Below are 16,038 nucleotides of genomic sequence, written 5' to 3'. Positions count from 1 at the left end.
AGTAACCCTACCCAACCTTTTTTGGACACTAAGGGCAATTTATCATGGCCAATCCACCTAACCTGCACATCTTTGGACTGTGGAAGGAAACCGGAGCACCTGGAAGAAACCCACGCAGACACAGGGAGGACGTGCAGACTCCACACAGACAGCGACCCAAGCTGGGAATCGAACCGGGGATCCTGGAGCTGTGAAGCAACAGTGCTACCCACTGTGCTACCGTCCTGCCCACTTATTTTTCTTTCATGCTGACCCATCTTCCCACTTTTTATATGAACTCACTGAGCCCTACACCTCTGTTCTCCTCACCACTCTTGTTCCTTCTTTATGGTGTGTTCCACATATCAAACAAACCAAACCGTCTTTTGTGGATGATTGAATCCTTCTTTGTCTATTGATCATTTTCTTTTTCATTGCACATCCCCATTGACTGTAAATGGAATTACTACATCTTCCAATATTGCTAAAGCTGCCTCTCAAGACAAATGAGTTTGGATGGTGAAAGTCCTTTCCACCCATTCAAACTCAACCTTCCTTTCTTTAAAAACCTGCTGTTATACTTGCATGTATTTATTGTCCAAGGTTACACTTATTGTTTATCTATTCACCCCCGCCTAAGTGATGTTGTGCCGGCTCCTTCAACCACTGCAATCTTTGTAAAGTTGCTCACACAATAGCATTAGATGGAGGATTCTGATCTATTGGGACTGAGTCAGTTTGGGGGCAGGGTGGGTGGCGGTTTCCATGCAATAATTGCGGCCTTTTCAATATCGCCCACATTCTAAGGAAAAAAGAGGTGTGAATGGGTGGAAGTTCTGAATCAAAAGATCTGCTGGGATTTTGATTAACTAAGAAAGGAAAATGGATTGGAGAGTAAAGACGTGTTTTTTTCCCCCTTTTATTCTTTCATGGCGTGTGGGCATCATTGGCAAGGCCAGCATTTGTTGCCCATCCCAATTTGCCCTTGAGCTGAGCTTTCTGCGTCATTTCAGAGGGCAGTTCAGAGTCAACCAGTTTGCTGTGGGTCTGAAGTCACATGTAGACCAGGCAGACAGGCGGCAGATTTCCTTCCCGATAGGACATTAGTGAACCAGGTTTTCCAACAATCAATGATAGTTGTCACGGTCACCACGGAGACTAGTTCATATTTCATTTTATTCAAAGCTGAATTAAATTTCCATAATCTGCCATGGTGCCAGGGAGGGAGTGGGGGGTCAGACTGGATGGGGGTGTCAGTCCGAAAGTGAAGTCATGGAGGCGGTGGGGTGGACCAGAGGATGAGGTCAGGTAGGGAGGAAAGGGTGTCAGTTGGGGGTGGGGCTGAGGGTGGGGGGGGGGCTGTCGGACTGGAGGGGGCAGTCAGTCCAGGAAGAAGGGGGTCAGTCTTGGAGGGAGGGTGGTCTGGCACGGTCATACTGGGAGGGGATGTCAGGTCAGGTTGTTCAGTGGGGACGGTGGCGAGGGGGGAATGTGTGGTGGGAATGGGAGGGGTTGGTTGTTGGGTTGGGGGAAGGTTGAGGGTCGGGGGTGCGGGTGATGTGGGGGAGGGGTCGTGTTTGCGAGGGGTGTCTCTTGCGAGGTGCGGTCTGAGTTTTTAAAATTGTTACTCTGTAGTGAGAAGTGATTTTTTTTCTTCTAACCTTTTCAGAGTAACTATCAGGGTATAACTGGCAAAACCCATCCCAAGTTAGCGATTAACATTGTTTCTGTCAGATGGTTCCCAGCCCAATGCAATTGTCCAAAGGAAATGAGCAGTTTTGGGCAATTGCATTACATGGGAACTTATTAGAGTGATTCCCCAGTGCACCATTTGGGTATCCCTAAAATATGATGTTGAGAAACCAGTGAGTTATAGGCTTATAAATTGTGAAAGGCCTAGATTTTCTCGGAAATTGGCAAAGGCTGGTGTGGGTGGGGAAAGTAGCATTTAGCTTACTGCAATGGCAGCTTTTCATGCCATATAGTGTCGTATTTTCTGGCAAAAGCTTTCATGTTTGAGATCCATGCCATATTGCTCAGGGGCGGCCTCTGATTCGTCTGCTTTGCCATCACCTCAGTACTTTAATGAAATGAAAATCGCTTATTGTCACGAGTAGGCTTCAATGAAGTTAATGTGAAAAGCCCCTAGTTGCCACATTCCGGCGCCTGTCCAGGGAGGCTGGTACGGGTATCGAACCGTGCTGCTGGCCTGTTTGGTCTGCTTTAAAAGCCAGCGATTTAGCCCAGTGAGCTAAACCAGCCCCGCATACAGCTATCATGAATGTGCCACCCCGGCACACAGCTATCACAGACGCTTCTGGGAAGTCACGGCTGCGAAAGCTAAGAAGCATGATGCCCTGAAATTCACCCGACACCTCCATGGAGTACCTTGTGGAGGTCTGCCATGATGTGATATACTGGCAATCTGGGTGAAGACCTACCAGTAAGATCACAAATTCAGCATGGGAGGTGGTGGCAGTGGTGATTAGTGCCCTGCAGAAGAAGACAGTCATGCAGAGCAGGAAAAGGATGAATTATCTCCTTAGTTCTGCCAGGGCAAGTCATTCTTCTTATCACTCAGAATTCACACACCTATGACGCATCCACAAGGATCTCAAGTAATGGCAGCTCAAGGGACACCACCACTCACTCTCCGCACACATTTTCATCTCCGCTGCAGGCTTTGACCTCTTCATCTTGCTGGTCCTACTCACCATCCACAAATGCGAGGAGTCCTTATCATCTGCCCTGGCACTTGTCCTGCTTACACTTTACCCATCTGTCTTCGTGTAGGACAAGCTCGGACATGAGAGGGTAGAGACCTCAGACGGGAAGAGCGATGCCAGAGCTGAAAGTCTTCATGGACTTTGAGGAGAGAGTCAAACAGCTTGGCAGAGAGGATATTGACCGCTCAGTGGTGAGGTAAGAGGCAATAACTTGAGGATGGGTTTTTCCAGCCGTTCCCGCCAGTGCGATCTACTGGCTGCATCGATGGAGGAATGGTGCAAATACTGGAAAACCACGTAGACAGTGGCAGGACAAGAAGATCCTTCCACTGGCCAATGATGAGCTATTCCCATTGCCGCAAAACACACGGTAGGGAGTTGGAAAATCCCACCCCAGGTGAGGATCCAGCACTGCGACATCCATCAGACATGGATACTGGGAGTCATGACTCCCTCACTTCTCTGATATGCATGAATGACCTCTTCTTTCTTTTGCCGACACATCTGGGAAGCAACCTAGGGGGCCCACCAGCCAGGTCCTCGACTCAGCCCTGAGAACAGTGGAGGAATTCACAGAGTCCGACATTGAAGGACTGTTACAGCGCTCGCCCACATCCTCCACCAGCACAGAGACACACTTTGGTGAGACCTAGTTGCAGAGTAGCATCGGGCTCACAATCAGAGGAGCACATCACTCTCTCAGATTCTCACAGCTCTGGTCACACCTCAGTTATTGGTTAACTTGGGAAAATCAGGAAGGGATGTGTGATACATTGGTCGGATTGAAAGGCTGCATGGAGGTGTCTGTCTGCCTCCAACGCAACAAGGCCAACACAGCTTGGGTAGCGGCCGCTGTGAAGACTGCAAGATGTTCGTCCTGCACTGCTGCAGGACATGCACTCCGTGGTGCAGGCACTTGTTGGTAATGCCAGAGAACAGCAGGGCTTCTTGAGCTCACTCCAGCTGCCCCTCCATCCCAAGTAGGAGGCCAGAGACCCTCGGGCATCCATTGGAATGACGATCAGTTGGTGCACACTAGGTCCATCTGACTCCGGGAGTGTCCCATCCATCCCTCTTACTGTGGCCACTTCAGCTCCACAGCTCTGGAGTGTAGCACTGCCAAACAGCAAGACCCATAAAGCAGGCCAGCTGCCACCAGGACCTCCAACATGTCGGCCCCCCAGAGGACTACCTCCAATGTCATCACAGACAACAGGGCGTGGCAGACAACACCTCTGCTGTGGATGTTGGAGATGCACCAAGATGTAACAGCAGGGTTAACGAAGTTAAGAAGATCTTGTGCACAGTGTGGGCACAGGTATTGAGCACCATAACATTCATCTTTGTAAGTAAACTCCCATTAATCGTACCCTTACTGTGGTTCCTTGTTCTGATGAAATCTGTTTCTATAATCGGGACCTGAAAACCTGATTCCTGCACAAATTAAAGAGGCAATGAGAACGTCTTCCACAATGCACAGGGTTAGCATCACTCATTCCAGTCACTGTCAATGTGTGCTCCCTGCACCTTCGTAGTGCGACTGTTTCCCCATCCCATCTGCTTCCATCTCTGGTGACAGTGAATCTCAAGGGTACAGCTCATGTAGGATGATGTTAGATCAGGAGAGATAAAGCTTTCCCTGCTATATCACCATGACATGACCCTAATCATTGAGAGGAAGCGAGTTGCAATCAGCCAGACGGGAGTCAGACAGTAATAGAAGCTCTGTGAGGATGTATGCACTGTCTCCACTGCAAGTCGTCATCATCCTCCTGGAATATAGGGACCATGGCAACCACTTGGTCCCCATGACAACAGCCTTATCACAGAGGGTGTGCGCTGCCATCAGTCAGATGGGAGAGCAATGCTCCAATGCTCACAGAAGGCATGTGAAGAGAATTGAATGTCCTCAATGGATGTCCTCATCACTCTCCACGAATATAGCAGCAATGAGCTTGTTTGTCTCATCAGGACATCGCCATGGCCTCATGGACGACATCCTCTCCCTCCTTAGCCTCATCCCCATCGACATTCTCCTCATCAGAGGAAACATGTCGCTCCTCTATCTCCTCCTCAGGCAATTTCTCTCCTTGTTGTATCTGCAGGGTGTGCAGGGCACAGCAGACGACCACAATGTGTGACACCCTCTGTGGAGTGTATTGCAGGGCTCTAGCAGACAGGTCCAGGCACTGCGGCCTGATCTTCAGAATCGCTGTGAGTTACACCACCAAAAGTGAGAGTATGAGCTTCACTGTATCATGTCTCTGCTGCACTCTGTGGCCTCAACACAAGCGTCATCAGTCGCCTCTTCAGTGCGGAGCCCTTGTAACCAAGGAACTTCCCCTGCAGCCTCTGAGGACCCTGAAACATATCAGGGATCTGAGAGCAGGTCAGAATGTAGGAGTCACGAACACCCCCTAGGAATCGAGCACACATCTGCAGGATGTGTTTTGTGTGGTCACAGACCAGCAGAACATTCATCAACTGGAATCCCAGGACCCCTGATCCAAGCCTGGTGTCTCCCAAGTTAGGCCTATCCCTAGTACCCCCAAGCAAAGCCTGGTGTCTCCTATGTCAAACCCCAATACCCCCAAATCAAGCCTGTACCATCTACAGGATGCACTGCAGTAACTCACTAAGGTTCCTTCGACAACACCTTCCAAATCCACGACCACTACCATCCAAGAGTAACAGATACCTGGGAACACCACCGCCTGGAGGTCCCTCTCCAAGTCATTTACCACCCTGACTTGGAAATATATCACCGTTCCTGCACTGTCGTTGGGGCAACATCCTGGAACTCTCTCTCTAATAGCACAGTGGGTGTACCTACACCTCAAGGCCTGCAGCGGTTCAAGAAGGCAGTTCACCAGCACCTTCTGATGGGCAACTAGGGATGGGCAATAAATGCTGGCCTAACCAGCGACCCCCACATCCTGTAAATGAATTACTAACTTGCACATCTTTGTCCTGTGGGAGGAAACCGGAGCACCCAGATGAAACTGGGAGAATGTGCAAGATCCACACAGTTACCCGAAGCTGGAATTGAACCCGGATCCTTGGAGCTGTGAGGCAACAGTGTTAACCACTGTGCTACCGTACCACCCTCAGGGGCTGCATTCTCCGCTTTGCGATGCCGGAAGCATGAATTGAGATTGGGTGGAAAATCGTGCGAAATTGAAAAAAAATCACATTTGCGCCCAGCCCCAATTCCGCGCCATGTTTCCTGTCGCTTGCTGACTGTGAAATCAAACTTTCCGTGCCGGCAGCTCCATGCAAAGCCATCATTTACAAGGATTTTTATGTTATTCGTGGGTTGGACACTTCATGCTCCATCCTTCTGTATTTACAAGCGGGGTCTAGGCAACATGACTGTTGAGGGAGAACGAGAAGGTAAGAAAAAGTTTGAAAAATTCTCCAAAATTGTCAGGCTTGCCCTGGGGTGGCTGCCTGGGTGGGGGGTCCGGGGGGGGGGGGAGACTTGGTGCGAGGTCTGTGGACTTGGGGTCTCCCCCTTGAGATCGGAATGGCCTGGCTTAGACTACCATTGCTGAAGTGTGTGTACACACTTTGCTGTTACTTACAGGCCCCTGGCTTACTGTGTACTGTGAATGTTCAGAGAGCCTCTCGTCATCTGAGAACCCACCCAGACCACCCCTCTGGAAACCCTCAGAACACAGCCGGCCCATTAACAGGGTGGCACACCAGATGCTGGCACTCATCATACACTATATGTATCTATAACTTTGAATATATTCAAGAGGGGGGGTTGGATACAGCACTTGGGGAGAATGGGATCAAAGGCTATGCGGAGAAAGCAGGATTAGGCTGTTGAGTTGGATGATCAGCCATGATCGTGATGAATGGCAGAGCAGGCTCAAATGGCCAAAAGACCTCCTCCTGCTCTTATCTTCTATGTATCTATGTATCAGAAGTGCAGCCCCACAGTAGAGGAAGCAGGGAATAGCAGCGCTCACCCCAATCAAAGGACACATGCACCGTGGCTTCTGGTATCCTCCTTGGCACACTGCCCCTCTCAGGGCAGAGGTTTCACAAGTCCCACTATCAGCGAGCCCACCCCTCAGGACCACCAACTGTCTCCAAACCCTGTTTATCCACCACGCCCCTGCTCCCATCCATCCTGCCCCAGTGTGGTTGTCACAACTTGTGTGTCACACCCAGGACTCACATCACACTGCAGCTACGCTCTCAGAAGACGCACACGTCCCTGCCTCACTCCCATCGGAAGGACTTGCCCATATAGAAGCCTCGATCATGGAGGTGGCACAAGGTGACCCTCTGAGCTGCACAACCAGGTGCCACCCTGCTGCCAGAATAACCCACAGGCCACCCAGTGAGGAAACCCATAGTAGAACCCACTGGAGGAAACAGGACAGGGGCCACAGAGGTTATTGGTTTCATAGGTTGTGGCAGCCATTGATACTCCTATTGACTGGGATGGATGGCGATGATAGAGACTCCCCACATCAAAGGGCCGGTGCCATTCACTGATGGGGACAGGGGCACTGTGTGGATGGAAAAATATCGGGGGGGGGTCCCACTGTGGAGTGGGTTTGGGAGGACATGTTGAGGGTGATGCAGCAGTACAAGGTGACTACCTAACCTGGAGGCTTTGGATGGGCAAAGGAATACTCATCTTGCTAATGTCTTCTCTTCCCCCCCTCCCCTGCAGGGAATGAATTTCTGAGTACAGCCAGTGATGCTTGCTATCTACCTGGCTGCAGCTGCCGTTATGGATGCACGGAGGCTGGAGGAGCAGGGTCTGCTTTGGGAGAAGCCTGCACAAGAGGAGCCTGCCCCAGAAGAGCCGATGAGGCTCAAATGCTGGCCGCCCAACAGGCCAAGAGTAGGTGCGAAGGGAGACCGCTTCAGGGGACGCATATACCTTGGCGTCTGTCCTTCGAGAAGCTGCCCGTGCCGTCAAAGACTTCGGCTGACCAGTGAGACTGTGCACCACCTGTGCCAGATGGTGGCGCACCTGGCAATGCCCAGATGTTGCCACAACTGGCAATGCAGGGTTTGGAGGGCGACTCCCGCTCCCGGTGGCTGTCAAGGTGACAGTCGCCCTGAACCTTTGTGCCTCTGGACCTTTCTAGTGCTCGAGCGGGGACGTGTGTGGGATCTCGCAAATGTCTGCAACAGGTGTATCCGCAATGTGATGGACGCTCTGTGTACCTGGCAGCGGACTATATAACCTTCAATCTGGACCGGGCACAGCAGGATGCCCTGGCAGTAGGATTCGGTGGCAATGTTGGAATGCCCCAGGTCCAGGGAGTGATCAAGGCAGGCACCCTTCATCAATCGGAAGGGGTTCCACGCGCTAAAGGTGAAGATGGTGTGGGACTACCAGCTGTATATCATACATGATGCTCCGGATACCCAGGCTGCATGCAGGATGCACACATCCTGCCACCCTCTGAGGCTCCCGGAACCTTTGAGGGGTTCCCTTGGGTGAGGGGTTGGCTCTTGGAGCAATAAGAGTTACCTGCTGAGGTCATGACTAATGACACCTGTCTGGAGGCCCCAGACCGTAATGGAGACCCATTATAACAAAGCTCATGCAACAACCAGGAGCGTCATTGAGCGAGGCATTAGCTTACCAAAGATGCATCTCCGATGCACGGACTGCTTGGGTGGGTCACTCGAATATAGCCCCAGGCGTATCTTGAGCATTGTACTGGACTTCTACATGTTGCACAATATTGTGCTGCAGAGGGGTGACTTGCTGGAGAAGGAGGCAGAATGCCAGACCTCATCTGAAGAGGATGATAAGAAGTTTGACACCAGATTAAAGTCCAACAGGCTTGTTTTGAATCACTAGCTTTCGGAGCACTGCTCCTTTCTCAGGTGAATGAAGAGGTAGGTTCCCGAAACATAAATATAGACAAAGTCAAAGATGCAAGACGATACTTTGAATGCGAGTCTTTACAGGTAATTAAGACTTTACAGGTCCAGACGGAGCAACTGGAGAGAGGGATGATCACAGGTTAAAGAAGTGTGAATTGAGGAAGGAGCAGTGCTCACAAAGCTAGTGATTCGAAACAAACCTGTTAGACTTTAGCCTGGTGTTGTAAGACTTCTTACTGTGCTCACCCCAGTCCAACGCCGGCATCTCCACATGATGAGGATGATGTCCAGGAAGAACCAGGTGTGCAGAACAGGTCAGGTTGCCCAACGTGTTCTCCAGGGTCGCCACGATAACCTCATTACCTTCTGATTTGCCAACTAAAAGACGTGGCACCAGCAGCTTCACCGCCCTGTCCCACCTCTCCTCATTGCACCCCCTTTCAATATGGAACCCCCTTCCCCATAACCACTCACCGCTTCCCTGTCCTTCAGCACTTCACTCCACCTCCCCTGTCCCTCCTCCCCTAAATCCACCTCCTCTGTCCTCCCCTCACTCCACCTCCCCGTCCCTCCTCCCCTCACTGCACCTTGCCTATTCCTCCTCCCCTCACTGCACCTTCCCTATCCCTCCTCCCCTCACTCCACCTCCCCTGTTCCCCCTCCCCTCACTCCACCTTGCCTATTCCTCCTCCCCTTCACTGCATCTTCCCCGTCCCTCCTCCCCTCACTGCACCTTGCCTATTCCTCCTCCCCTCACTGCACCTTCCCTATCCCTCCTCCCCTCACTCCACCTCCCCTGTTCCCCCTCCCCTCACTCCACCTTGCCTATTCCTCCTCCCCTTCACTGCATCTTCCGTATCCCTCCTCCCCTCACTGCACCTTCCCTATCCCTCCTCCCCTCACTGCACCTTCCCTATCCCTCCTCCCCTCACTGCATCTTCCCTATCCCTCCTCCCCTCACTGCACCTTCCCTATCCCTCCTCCCCTCACTGCACCTTCCCTATCCCTCCTCCCCTCACTGCACCTCCCCTGTCCCTTCTCCCCTCACTCCACCTCTCCTGTCCCCCCTCCCTTCACTCCACCTTCCCTATCCCTCCTCCCCTCACTGCACCTTCCCTATCCCTCCTCCCTTCACTGCACCTTCCCTATCCCTCCTCCCCTCACTCCACCTTCCCCGTCCCTCCTCCCCTCACTGCACCTTCCCCGTCCCTCCTCCCTTCACTCCAACTTCCCCGTCCCTCCTCCCCTCACTGCACCTTCCCTATCCCTCCTCCCCTCACTGCACCTTCCCTGTCCCTCCTCCCCTTGCTTCACCTCCCCTGTCCCTCCTTCCCTCACTCCACCTCCCCTGTCCCTCCTCCCCTCACTCCACCTTCCCTATCCCTCCTCCCCTGTCCCTCCTCCCCTCACTCCACCTTCCCCGTCCCTCCTCCCCTCACTCCATCTTCCCTATCCGGCTCGTTGGTCTAGGGGTAAGATTCTCGCTTCGGGGTTTGTGCCACAAGAAAGTGTGAGAGGTCCCGGGTTCAAATCCCGGACGGGCCCTTTGATGTTGTTTCTCGGGGCCTCACGGTAGCATGGTGGTTAGCATCAATGCTTCACAGCTCCAGGGTCCCAGGTTCGATTCCCGGCTGGGTCACTGTCTGTGTGGAGTCTGCACGTCCTCCCCGTGTGTGCGTGGGTTTCCTCCGGGTGCTCCGGTTTCCTCCCACAGTCCAAAGATGTGCGGGTTAGGTGGATTGGCCATGATAAATTGCCCGTAGTGTAAGGTTAATGGGGGGATTGTTGGGTTACGGGTATACGGGTTACGTGGGTTTAAGTAGGGTGATCATTGCTCGGCACAACATTGAGGGCCGAAGGGCCTGTTCTGTGCTGTACTGTTCTATGTTCTATGTTCTATCCCTCCTCCCCTCACTCCACCTCCCCTGTCCCTCCTCCCCTCACTCCACCTTGCCTGTCCCTCCTCCCTTTGCTCCACCTTGCCTATTCCTCCCCCCTTCACTGCATCTTCCCTATCCCTCCTCCCCTCACTGCACCTTCCCTATCCCTCCTCCCCTCACTGCACCTTCCCTATCCCTCCTCCCCTCACTGCACCTTCCCTATCCCACCTCCCCTGTCCCTCCTCCCCTCACTGCACCTGGACGATGTCCAGGAAGAACCAGGTGTGCAGAACAGGTCAGGTTGCCCAACATGTTCTCCAGGGTCGCCACGATAACCTCATTACCTTCTGATTTGCCAACTAAAAGACGTGGCACCAGCAGCTTCACCGCCCTGTCCCACCTCTCCTCATTGCACCCCCTTTCAAAATGGAACCCCCTTCCCCATAACCACTCACCCCTTCCCTGTCCTTCAGCCCTTCACTCCACCGCCCCTGTCCCTCCTCCCCTAACTCCACCTCCTCTGTCCTCCCCTCACTCCACCTCCCCTGTCCCTCCTCCCCTCACTGCACCTTGCCTATTCCTCCTCCCCTCACTGCACCTTCCCTATCCCTCCTCCCCTCACTCCACCTCCCCTGTCCCCTCTCCCCTCACTCCACCTTGCCTATTCCTCCTCCCCCCACTGCACCTTCCCTATCCCTCCTCCCCTCACTCCACCTCTCCTGTCCCCCCTCCCCTCACGCCACCTTCCCTGTCCCTCCTCCCCTCACTGCAACTTCCCTGTCCCTCCTCCACTCACTGCACCTTCCCTGTCCCTCCTCCACTCACTACACCTTCCCCGTCCCTCCTCCCTTCACTCCACCTTCCCTATCCCTCCTCCCCTCACTGCACCTTCCCTATCCCTCCTCCCTTCACTGCACCTTCCCTATCCCTCCTCCCCTCACTGCACCTTCCCTGTCCCTCCTCCCCTCACTCCACCTTCCCCGTCCCTCCTCCCCTCACTGCACCTTCCCCGTCCCTCCTCCCTTCACTCCAACTTCCCCGTCCCTCCTCCCCTCACTGCACCTTCCATATCCCTCGTCCCCTCACTGCACCTTCCCTGTCCCTCCTCCCCTTGCTTCACCTGCCCTGTCCCTCCTCCCCTCACTCCACCTTCCCTGTCCCTCCTCCCCTCACTCCACCTTGCCTATTCCTTCCCCCTTCACTGCATCTTCCCTATCCCTCCTCCCCTCACTGCACCTTCCCTATCCCTCCTCCACTCACTCCACCTTCCCTGTCCCTCCTCCCCTCACTCCACCTTGCCTATTCCTCCCCCCTTCACTGCATCTTCCCTATCCCTCCTCCCCTCACTGCACCTTCCCTATCCCTCCTCCACTCACTGCACCTTCCCCGTCCCTCCTCCCTTCACTCTACCTTCCCTATCCCTCCTCCCCTCACTGCACCTTCCCTATCTCTCCTCCCCTCACTGCACCTTCCCCGTCCCTCCTCCCCTCACTGCACCTTCCCTATCCCACCTCCCTTCACTGCACCTTCCCTATCCCTCCTCCCTTCACTCCTTCCCACTAACACAGTTCCCCTCCCCCCTCTGAGGACCTATCAGCATCACCACAGGGTCTTGGCCCTGGGTTTGTAGTGTCAGTGGGTCTTGTCCATGGAGGGGAGGATGATGATGACTCACTGTGAGATAAACTCTGGCGCTCGTCATTGACAAAGTCTGTCTCTGGCTGTTAGGATCACATTCCAATGTCTGCCCAGGTGACCCCTGTATGTGTGCTGGCCCATCCATCTCACAGGCCCATATATCCTTGGCAGGGATGGGGCGAGTGGAAAGGGAGAGATGCATTGCCTCTTCTCACTGAGGGTGACACCCCAGGTGGGATGTTCATGTGTCATGGGGCCGTGCCTCGCTCCATCCTCCAGGCCTTCAACACCAAATGCCCCTATCCGCACACCCTCTGCACCCAGGCCCAGCCGATCTCTATCAAACAGTTGTTAGAGGCAGGTCAAATTGTTGGTGCAAAAGTGTTTAATGGTGAGTATATACATTGTTGTGCTCAGATCCCTCACTCTCACCTATGTGCTACACCTGTGCCAATTTATCTGGTGTCTAACTTCCTTATTTTACGTGGCCTACTGCTCCTTCTAGGTGTTACCCCAGACAGCACATCAGACCTGGAGGCAGCCTGCTGCATGTTTCACCCTCTGCCTTGTGTTGCCTTTCATGGGCTTCCTCTGGAGGGCCTGGACCTGGATGGACCCGACCGACTTTCGGGTCACAGGTGATGTCGCGTCAACTTATTCTGCCTGCTGCCATCAGGTGCGCCAGTGTTAGGTGTTGTGTTGGGGGAGGAGGTGGATTCGGAACCGCTGACATGTTTCAATATCTCCCCTGTGGGAGGTGCCGGCATGGGCCCCATCATTTCCTCCTCCCTCGAGTGCTCGATTGCCCCTGCGCTAATCCATGGGATGGCAGTGAGGCTGGAGTCAGCACCAGAGACTCCACCGTCACCTGGTCATGCCTGCCTGTGACTGGGGTTCCCCGTCCTGTGCCTCAGCCAATGAGCCTTGGACATCATGACCCATGACTTTGACTTCTTGTCCCAGCCTTCCACTGCGGACGCCACCCCTCAATCTTGGTCACAGAAAAATAGAAACATAGAAAATAGAAGCAGGAGGAAGCCATTCGGCCCTTGGAGCCTGCTCCGCCATTCATTATGACCATGGATGATCATCAAGTTCAATACCCTGATCCCGCCTTCCCGCCATATCCCTTGATCCCTTTGGCCCCAAGAGCTATATCTAATTCCTTCTTGAAATTACAACGTTTTGTCCTCACTTACTTTCTGAGGTAGCGGATTCCACAAATTCACCACTCACTGGGTGCAGAAATTTCTCCTCAGCTCAGTCCTAACAGGTTTGCCCCTTATAAGAACATAAGAACTAGGAGCAGGAGTAGGCCATCTGGCCCCTCGAGCCTGCTCCGCCATTCAATGAGATCATGGCTGATCTTTTGTGGACTCAGCTCCACTTTCCGGCCCGAACACCATAACCCTTAATCCCTTTATTCTTCAAAAAACTATCTATCTTTACCTTAAAAACATGTAATGAAGGAGCCTCAACTGCTTCACTGGGCAAGGAATTCCATAGATTCACAACCCTTTGGGTGAAGAAGTTCCTCCTAAACTCAGTTCTAAATCTACTTCCCCTTATTTTGAGGCTATGCCCCCTAGTTCTGCTGTCACCCGCCAGTGGAAACAACCTGCCCGCATCTATCCTATCTATTCCCTTCATAATTTTAAATGTTTCTATAAGATCCCCCCTCATCCTTCTAAATTCCAACGAGTACAGTCCCAGTCTACTCAACCTCTCCTCATAATCCAACCCCTTCAGCTCTGGGATTAACCTAGTGAATCTCCTCTGCACACCCTCCAGCGCCAGTACGTCCTTTCTCAAATAAGGAGACCAAAACTGAACACAATACTCCAGGTGTGGCCGCACTAACACCTTATACAATTGCAACATAACCTCCGTAGTCTTAAACTCCATCACTCTAGCAATGAAGGACAAAATTCCATTTGCCTTCTTAATCACCTGTTGCACTTGTAAACCAACCTTCTGTGACTCATCCCCCAGCACACCCAAGTCTCTCTGAACAGCGGCATGCTTTATTATTTTATCGTTTAAATAATAATCCCGTTTGCTGTTATTCCTACCAAAATGGATAACCTCACATTTGTCAACATTGTATTCCATCTGCCAGACCCGAGCCCATTCACTTAACCTATCCAAATCCCTCTGCAGACTTCCAGTATCCTCTGCACTTTTCGCTTTACCACTCATCTTAGTGTCATCTGCAAACTTGGACACATTGCCCTTGGTCCCCAACTCCAAATCATCAATGTAAATTGTGAACAATTGTGGGCCCAACACGGATCCCTGAGGGACACCACTAGCTACTGATTGCCAACCAGAGAAACACCCATTTATCCCAACTCTTTGCTTTCTATTAATTAACTAATCCTCTATCCATGCTACTACTTTACCCTTAATGCCATGCATCTTTATCTTATGCAGCAACCTTTTGTGTGGCACCTTGTCAAAGGCTTTCTGGAAATCCAGATATACCACATCCATCGGCTCCCCGTTATCTACTGCACTGGTAATGTCCTCAAAAAATTCCACTAAATTAGTTAGGCACGACCTGCCTTTTACGAACCCATGCTGCGTCTGCCCAATGGGACAATTTCTATCCAGATGCCTCGCAATTTCTTCCTTGATGATAGATTCCAGCATCTTCCCTATTACCGAAGTTAAACTCACTGGCCTATAATTTCCTGCTTTCTGCCTACCTCCTTTTTTAAACAGTGGCGTCACGTTTGCTAATTTCCAATCCACCGGGACCACCCCAGAGTCTAGTGAATTTCGGTAAATTATCACTAATGCATCTGCAATTTCCCTAGCCATCTCTTTTAGCACTCTGGGATGCATTCCATCAGGGCCAGGAGACTTGTCTACCTTTAGCCCCATTAGCTTGCCCATCACTCCCTCCTTAGTGATAACAATCGTCTCAAGGTCCTCACCTGTCATAGCCTCATTTCTATCAGTCACTGGCATGTTATTTGTGTCTTCCACTGTGAAGACCGACCCAAAAAACCTGTTCAGTTCCTCAGCCATTTCCTCATTTCCCATTATTAAAACTCCCTTCTCATCCTCTAAAGGACCAATATTTACCTTAGCCACTCTTTTTTGTCTTATATATTTGTAAAAACTTTTACTGTCTGTTTTTATATTCTGAGCAAGTTTACTCTCATACTCTATCTTACTCTTCTTTATAGCTTTTTTAGTAGCTTTCTGTTGCCCTCTAAAGATTTCCCAGTCCTCTAATCTCCCAGCAATCTTTGCCACTTTATATGCTTTTTCCTTCAATTTGATACTCTCCCTTATTTCCTTAGATATCCACGGTCGATTTTCCCTCTTTCTTCCGTCCTTCCTTTTTGTTGGTATAAACCTTTGCTGAGCACTGTGAAAAATCGCTTGGAAGGTTCTCCACTGTTCCTCAACTGTTCCACCATAAAGTCTTAGCTCCCAGTCTACCTTAGCTAGTTCTTCTCTCATCCCCTTGTAATCTCCTTTGTTTAAACACAAAACACTAGTATTTGATTTTACTTTCTCACCCTCCATCTGTATTTTAAATTCCACCATATTGTGATCGCTCCTTCCGGGAGGATCCCTAACTATGAGATCATGAATCAATCCTGTCTCATTACACAGGACAAGATCTAGGACCGCTTGTTCCCTCGTAGGTTCCATTACATACTGTTCTAGGAAACTATCGCGGATACATTCTATACACTACTCCTCACGGTTGCCTTGACCGACCTGGTTAAACCAATCGACATGTAGATTAAAATCCCCCATGATAACTGCTGTACCATTTCTACATGCATCAGTTATTTCTTTGTTTATTGCCTGCCCCACCATCTCGTTACTATTTGGTGGCCGATAGACTACTCCTATCAGTGACTTTTTCGCCTTACTATTCCTGATTTCCACCCAAATGGATTCAACCTTATCCTCCATAGCACCGA

General features: G+C 51.6%; 1 protein-coding gene and 1 non-coding gene across 2 annotated transcripts in view; both read left to right on the top strand.

The window, feature by feature from the left end:
* LOC119962685 (A disintegrin and metalloproteinase with thrombospondin motifs 12-like) overlaps positions 1 to 16,038 on the top strand; it is a 740,693-nt gene that overhangs the window by 230,892 nt on the left and 493,763 nt on the right. The gene's annotated exons all lie outside the window — the stretch shown is intronic.
* trnap-cgg lies at positions 10,029 to 10,118 on the top strand. The gene is given in 2 exon segments: positions 10,029 to 10,064; positions 10,083 to 10,118. It is a non-coding gene; the product is annotated as a tRNA-Pro (tRNA).

Source organism: Scyliorhinus canicula, chromosome 3 (genome assembly GCF_902713615.1).
Source record: "Scyliorhinus canicula chromosome 3, sScyCan1.1, whole genome shotgun sequence".
Taxonomy (NCBI): domain Eukaryota; kingdom Metazoa; phylum Chordata; class Chondrichthyes; order Carcharhiniformes; family Scyliorhinidae; genus Scyliorhinus; species Scyliorhinus canicula.
Note: the sequence above shows the minus strand (reverse complement) of the source record. Positions and strands in the feature narration are given on the sequence as shown.